The 7,410-nt window shown below is 53.1% G+C and overlaps 2 long non-coding RNA genes across 3 annotated transcripts; one reads left to right on the top strand and one right to left on the bottom strand.

Annotated features, from left to right (window-relative positions):
• Nucleotides 1-280: 280 nt before the first annotated feature.
• Nucleotides 281-3,972, bottom strand: LOC129623469 (uncharacterized). 2 transcript variants are annotated; one of them, XR_008700556.1, is made up of 3 exons: nucleotides 2,657-3,972; nucleotides 1,421-1,470; nucleotides 281-1,336 (listed from the first exon to the last, which is right to left on the bottom strand). It is a non-coding gene; the product is annotated as an uncharacterized LOC129623469 (long non-coding RNA). The 2 variants fall into 2 exon arrangements; XR_008700555.1 differs by lacking the exon at nucleotides 2,657-3,972 and having other exon boundaries at nucleotides 1,421-2,587.
• An 848-nt stretch (nucleotides 3,973-4,820) lies between these two features.
• Nucleotides 4,821-7,040, top strand: LOC129623470 (uncharacterized). Its single transcript, XR_008700557.1, has 3 exons — nucleotides 4,821-5,059; nucleotides 5,876-6,073; nucleotides 6,758-7,040. It is a non-coding gene; the product is annotated as an uncharacterized LOC129623470 (long non-coding RNA).
• Nucleotides 7,041-7,410: the final 370 nt, after the last annotated feature.

Here is a 7,410-nt window from a genome sequence, read left to right as displayed (position 1 = left end):
AGGCTTTTCCGTAATTGCAGTGAGTGGGGGCTTCTCATTGTGGTGCCTCCTCTTGTTGCAGAGCACAGGCTCTAGGGCACTCAGGCTTCAGTAGTTGTGGCTCCTGCGTTCTAGAGCACAGACTCAACAGTTGTTGCACATGGGCTTAGTTGTTCCACAGCACGTGGGATCTTTCAGGTCCAGGGATCAGACACATGTCTCCTGCACTGGCCAGTGGATTCTTTACCCCTGAGCTACTAGGGAAGCCCTCTCCCAGTTTCTGAGGGTGAGGAGTCCAGTAGTAGCCTAGCCACATAGTTCTGGCTCAGGGTCGCTCATGAGGCTAGTCAAGCTGTTGGCCAGATAGATCTGCATCATCAAAAACAGTGAAAGGGTTAGAGGCTCCCTCTCCAAGAGGGCTCACTTCACATGGCTATCAGTTGGAGTCCTCAGTTCCTTATTGACAATTGGCTGGACTGACTCCAGGCTACCTTCTGGGCCCCTCCAGACTCCACGGAGGGTCTCTCCAGGGCAACTGGCTCCCCCAGAGTAAGATATATGTGTGCACGGGCATGCTCGAGACGGGGAGAGAGAGCAGAACAGAAGCCACGGTGTTTTCTATCACCTAACTCAGAAAAAAAAAAAAAAATGCATCCATATTGTCCCTAATCTCAAACTGAAATTCGGCATTGCTTTCAATTAGACATGTGGGCAACAAACTAAAGCACTTAAGAGTGTGTTACTGGTTTCTTTATCATTGATGTAATCACAGACCAGTTCATATCATGTGACAGTTAGGGACATCTCCAGATCTAGACTAAATATATCATCACACAATCAGACCAAGGCTGACTGCAGGTCTGATGCTGTCTTGTTGTCCTAAGTGTTCCCAGCCATGCGCCTGGGCTGCCCTACCACACAGCTTTATTCTCTGCCAACTGTTTTTCAATGTCGTTGGTTTTCTTTTAAATCCTATGTATTTTACTTCATTCATTCAAAAAATAATATTGGCTTCTAAGGGGGTCCCGGGCACAAAAAAGGTCGAGACTGCCACAGCCAGGTGATCTGTCTCCTCTAAGACCTGCCTCTGCATGGGCAGATCAGGCCTTCCACGTCTACTGCCAACACGGAACAGGAACAGGCTTGTGCCTTTCACCCGCATTAATCCCGTGAATGGCTTCCTCGTGGATTTGATGTTGTTTGCTTTTCAGTGACGGTGCCTGTTGTGGTGTCCAGGCCTGGCTGGTGACTCAGCGCCTAGGGCCTCGATGGGCTGCAGGTGGGTCCCTCCAGACTCTCTGTTCTTGGAGAAGCAGCTGCTGAGAGTTTCCTGAATATGTATCAGGAACTGATTTCACTGGGGGAAAAAAAAAAACCTGTGAAATTTTTTATGCAAATATGAAAACACAGAGGGGAACTTACCTCCCCTGGCCAAACCCACCTGCCTTCTCCTCAGCTGCTTCAGACGGAGCTCAGCCAATGGACACGTCTCTACAGAGGGAAGTGGGGAACATTTGTGGAGCTCTTACAAGCATCTCCCCATTTACAGCTCCTAGCACGTCTGGGAGGTGGTCTCCTATCCCCATTTAATAGATGAGGAAAGTGAGGCCCCCGGACTTTATAGGACTTACTCCAGTTAACCCTGTTTGCAAGTGATAGAGCTAGGGCTTGACCCCTAAGCCTGCAGCACACTGTTCTCACTGCCTCAGTGCTGGTGAAAGTTGGTGGCCTGGGGTTGGTGGGTGCCAGCTTGACTGCCAAGTTGAGCAATTATTTCAGTAAGTTCCTGAGTAAGTGAAAGTCACTCAGTCACATCTGATTCTTTGTGACTCCATGGACTGCAGGCTGCCAGGCTCCTCTGTCCGTGGGGTTCTCCAGGCAAGAATACTGGAGTGGGTAGCCATGTCCTTCTCCAGGGAATCTTCCTGACCAAGGGATCGTACCCGGGTCTCCTGAATTGCGGGCAGATTCTTCACTATCTGAGCCTTACTGGGAAGCCACCAAAGGTTCTTGAGGTGAGGAAGTGAAACAGTAAGAGTTTCACTTTAAGAAGTGAATTGGGAGCTGGAAGATGATTTATGGGGTCACCAGCTTGGAGACAGGTAAGCTGGTTAGGAAGGTATTGCAACTGATCAGGTGAGACAGGCTGAGGGCCTGAAATAAGGTGATGGTGTGGGGGCAGGAAGGTGAGCCTGCAGGGATGGGGGCAGAAGCCGGACATCTGACTGCATGTGGGGGTGGGGCTGGGAGGACCTCATGGAGCATCTGGACCAGGGTGAGGTCACAGGACCTGCCACACAGATGTGGGGGTGGCCATGGAGGTGTCTCAGCTCCTTCACCCTCGGAGGAAGCCAACCTGGCCTCTCTGGAGCCCGAGCTCCTCAGGCGCCTCTGGGGCTCAGGAGAGACCAGCCCTTTCTCGCCCCATGCCTGCTGTCTGGTTTTCTCCTCTTCTGACAGTTTAGCCCCATAAGTTATGGGAGCAGATGCTGTGGCTGCAAGCTGGAGCCGTGAAGCTAATTGTGGTTGCACAGAAGGAGCCACCCCAGGCGCGGGGGAGGTTGCATCACTTTACGGGAGGTCATCCGAATGGCGGAGGCACACATCTCCTCCCTCCACAAATGGCCAATCACAGCAAGCTTTCTACTAGAGAAACAGCAGTGGGCCCGAATCTCACCAGTTCCTCACCAGGAGCCTCAGGCAATGACCTCATCTCTCTGTCCCTGAGTTTCCTCATCTGTAAAATGGGAATAATACCGGTGCCCACTTCAAAGGATTGTTGAAGCTAAATGGGTTAAACCATGATACTAGTGCCTGGTGTGTAACTGGAGTTTAATAAATAGGTATTGAGTGGATGAGTGTTTCAGAAGGAGCAAAATCAGAGGTTTTTTTTTTTTTTTTTGCATGTGAAATGACAAAACCTTAGATAAGAAAGTCCTGGCTTTGTTCTAGCTACTTCTAATATAGTCCATTAAAGGGGGTGAGGGGAGAGTTAGTGGAAGAAATAAATTTAAAACCCATGAAAAATTATTTCCTTTCTCTGCTTATTGATATTCTTCTAGGCCCAATATAAATACCACATCCTCAGGGGAGCCTTCCCTGGTTGCCACGCTTCCCCACTACCCTCAGACATGGCTTTCTCTTCTTTTCCCAGGCAGCATACAGCTTGTGGGCTTAATGGTAGCACTTACTAAATTCTGCTTTATTTTAGCTGCATTCACAGCCTTCTCCTCTTACTGAACAGGAAGCTTCCCCCTGAGGCAGACACACATGGGAGCTTTGGGTTGGGTCTGGGTCCCGGCCTCCTACTACTCACCAGCTGGGCTAGTCTCACAGAGAAGAGACCCAGGCCCACCTGTCAGGAGCTCTCAGCTTGGCCCAGTGCCTTCAGCCCAAGGTGAGCAACACGCTGAATGAGCTGGACTCCCGGGATGAGATCACAAGGCAGCTTCTCCTCTCTCTGCCCCTCCTCCCTGGCCTACACTGAAAGTTCCAGTCCTGTGATTTTTCTGGTTGCTCTTAGTCCAGGAATTTTAAAGGTCCAATCCAGAATTTGATTTAAATGGAGACCTCTTGCCTGCCCCCTGCCCCCTGCCCCACTCCATCTTGAGCTCTTGCTGCAGGAAGGAGGCCTTCAGCTGGGGAGGCGCATGGTTAGCTTTCTCCTCCCTCCTTCCCGACTCACTGTCTGCATCTCCCTCAGAATTTCAGGGGCATTTGCCCCAGCTGGCCTCTGCTCCTCCTCTGACCCCCCGACCCCAGCCTGGTTCTTGCTCCTCCTGAGGCTGCCATGTCGGAGGACAGAGTTCAGGGCAGGACTTGCCATGGAACCATGGGACGTGCCAATGATAGCACATCTCTCTCTTCAGCCCAGACCCCACCCCCTCCTCCAGCTCCAGACTCGCATCTCCCAGGTTCCACCTGCCGCTTGACCATCTGCTCCAAGTCTTCCTGAACTTGGTAAATGGCACCGCTTAGCAGCTGAGAACAGAAAGCTAGAGTGGGCTTGTTTTCTTTTTCCCCCCAGGTTCACAGCCAAACTGTCTCTACCTTCTTGAGCCCCATTTTCGACCCAGAGCCATTTGTCCTCCAGGGCACCCTCCGCCGTGTCTGGGGACTTGTTTGATCATCACGATTTGGGGATCCATGCTGGTGGGCAGAGAGGTCAGGGATGTTGCTAAACACCCCACAATGCCCAGGATACCCTGCCACAAAGTTGTTCAGCTCAGACGTCACTAGTGCTATGGCGGGGAAACCATCCTCCGGCCAGAATTTCAGCTGAACCACCCTGCCTCAGTACCACACCGGGTCCCATATGCATCTTCTCCCACCTGTGTTACGGCAGCATCCTCCTATGGGTCTCCTTGTCTACCCTGGTCCTCCTTCCGACTTGACTCCACATAAGCAGCCAGGGGCAGCTTTCTAAAAATTCAGGCCATCCCCCCACCTTAAAACCATCCCGTGGTTTTCCACAGCCCTTAGAATGAAGCTCAGACTCCTCTCCTGGCCAGTGAGGTCCCTGATGGTCTTTGCTGCCCCTCACCCGTCTCCCTGTCTCTCTGTAACAGGCTGCACTGGCCACATCTCTTGTCCTCCGAGGTACCAGGTCTTGGCTGTCTGCCAGGGGTGCTCCCCCAGGCGTTCTGTGGGTGCCTTCTCATCACTTGGGTTTCTGCCCACATCTGCACCCACTTCAAAGAGTCGGGCGGGGCTGCCGGAGGGCTGTGTAGTTGAAGGCGGGTTTGGTTCCTGGGATTTTGTGATTCAGCGTGTGTTCACTTCTCTGCTCTGGGGCAGTGAGGACTAGGGTGTGTGAGGCTGCTTTTCGTCATAACAGCTACAGAATTAGAGCAAGTCAGCTGTTCTCAGCATCTGGAAGCTTGCCTGCATCCTCTGATTTATGTGTTGAACAGCGGCTGACTTCTTCCTGCTCCCTTCCTAACTGGAGTGGATGAGGAGGAAATGGGACCCAGAACCCCAGGGAGCTCTCCTCTGCTTGTTAACTCGCAGCCTGCAGCTTACACAGCTCACACTCCTGGCACGGCCTTCAGGGGCCACCGCTGTCTGGGGCTCAGCCCAGGTACAGCTTTTGTGACCCGCCTTCAGCCCCGGGTTAGCTCGGACCAGCTCCTCTGCCTGGAGTGACTGTCCCCCTCCCACCCTTCCCCTTCGCCTGGCCCAGGGACAAGGGGCAGGGCCCCAGGACGGGAGGCACAGGTGGGAGACAATTTACTTAGGTGAAGGCTTGGTGCCCAGCTCAGGGAGGCTCTTTACATGCTATTTCTCTTTTAACATATTCATCGTGCCAGACTGTCAGGCCGCCTTCATTATGCTCATTACCCAGACAAAGGACTTCCCTGGTGGCTTAGAAGATAAAGCATCTGCCTACAATGCAGGAGACCCAGGTTTGATCCCTGGGTCAGGAAGACCCCCTGGAGAAGGAAATGGCAACCCACTCCAGTACTCTTGCCTGGAAAATCCCATGGACAGAGGAGCCTGGCAGGCTACAGTCCATGGGGTCACAAAGAGTCAGACATGACTGAGCGACTTCACTATCCAGACAAATAAACAGTCACAGAAATTTAGGTAACTGGCCAGGATTACATGGGGGAACAAGGTTCAAACCCAAGTGTATGCTCAGCTGACTCCAAAACTCCTAGACACCTCCCTCCACATGTCAGCCAAGGTGTGCAGTAACTGAGACCAAGAGAACAGACCACGAAGGTGAGGGGCTGGGAGGGGGGTGGTATTTGGAGCTTGACGATCTGGTCCACCAAACTTCCTTAGCCAAAATAGGTGCAAAAGTAGATGTTCTGCCTTTTTTTTCTTTGCCAAGCTGTGTGGTTTGCATGATCTTAGTTTCCCAACCAGGTATCAAACCTGTGTCCCCCCACAGTGAAAGCGCTGAGTCCCAGCTGCTGGACCCCTAAGCACATCCCTGGATGGTCTGCCTTTTTGAAGTGTTGACCTGAAAACGAAACTTCTGTGAATAGAAAGTGAAAGCTCTGGGACCCACTTCCTCGGTGAATGTTTGCTGAGCCCCGGCTGTGTTCTAGGAGAGGAGGAGACTTGTTCACAGCCCAGGGTGGAGGGTGTGAGTAAAGATGGGGCAGGGAGGGAAGAGGAGGAGGGCCGTGAGAGGCTGCTACTGGGAGGGTTCTGACGGTGGAGCTAATCTGAGAAACACTTGCTGTGAGATTTTGACCCCGCCATGATTCCAGGTCGGGGGGATAGTTTATCCCAGAGGTGTCAACTCTGCTCCTTTGGGGTCTGGTTTGTGTGTGAAGGGGTGTGGCTTTGTGGACTGAGAGGAAACCTAGCTGTGTGTGGGGAGTGTGTGTGTGTCGGGGCAGGGAGTGGTTCCCAGGGGCCCCTGGGAGCTGCTCGCTCCTTTGGCCCCCAGGTGGCCCCCTCCCCTGACTCAGAAGAGCCTCTGACACCAGTGGAATCAGAGGTGTGTCTGAGGGGAAGCAGCTGAGGAGAACTTTCTACACCCTGAGGAGACGTGGGCCGGGTGCATCCTGAGGGGCTACAGACTCAGGAGGGTCTCCGCAGGCCAGGCCACCTGAGCTGATTGGGAGCAGGTGCAGAGGGGAGGGAGACCCCAGGCGTGGGTGGCCCTCACAGTGCGCAGCCGTTGACAGAGGGAGGAGGCAGGCCGCCAGGCTCTGTGCTAAGTGCTGACGTGTGTGTCGCTTCTGAGGCTGGGAGTCCGGGATGGACGGAGCCTGGGACAGCCTTGGCCGACTGCTCTTCACCCTGGACGGATCTCTTTCAGAAACACATGTGCTCTGGCACCGCAACATGGCCCAGCAGCTGCTCAGGGTCACAGCAGACGTACCAGCTCAGGAAACCAGAACTGAGCCACCGGGATGAAGGTGGTTTTGTCACTCACCGGCGGGTGACCTCAGGCAGCAGTTCAAGGGCTCTGGCCTGGAGTTCCTCCCTTCTTGCGTACTGGGGCCAGCCCACCCAGCCCCAGGGAAGCTATGGGGATCAAACCAGACAATAATAAAAGTAAAGCATCTATTCAGACTCCTGAGTCACCAGGGAAATGCAAATTGTGCATCATGAGAGACCTCCTCCTGCCCACTGGGGCGGGGAGGGGCTGAAATGAATGATACCATGTCAAATGCTAACCAGGACGTGGAGCCACTGGCAACCTCACACACTGCTGTCTAACAGTTTGGTGGTTTCTTGAAAAGTTAGACATCACCTAGACATCTCCAGGTGGTCTTCCATGGTAGCTCAGTGGTAAAGAATCTGCCTGCCAATGTGGGAAACATGAGTTCGATTTCTGGTTTGGGAAGATCCTTTGGAGAAGGAAATGGCAACCCCCTCCCAGTGTTCCTATCTGGGAAATTCCATGGACAGAGGAGCCTGGTCACAAAGAGTCCATGAGGTCACAAAGAGTTGGACATGACGGAGCAA

The sequence above is a fragment of the Bubalus kerabau genome, chromosome 11, assembly GCF_029407905.1.
Source record: "Bubalus kerabau isolate K-KA32 ecotype Philippines breed swamp buffalo chromosome 11, PCC_UOA_SB_1v2, whole genome shotgun sequence".
In the NCBI taxonomy this organism is placed as follows: domain Eukaryota; kingdom Metazoa; phylum Chordata; class Mammalia; order Artiodactyla; family Bovidae; genus Bubalus; species Bubalus kerabau.
The sequence above is the reverse complement of the archived record's forward strand: the minus strand, read 5'-3'. Positions and strand labels throughout refer to the sequence as shown.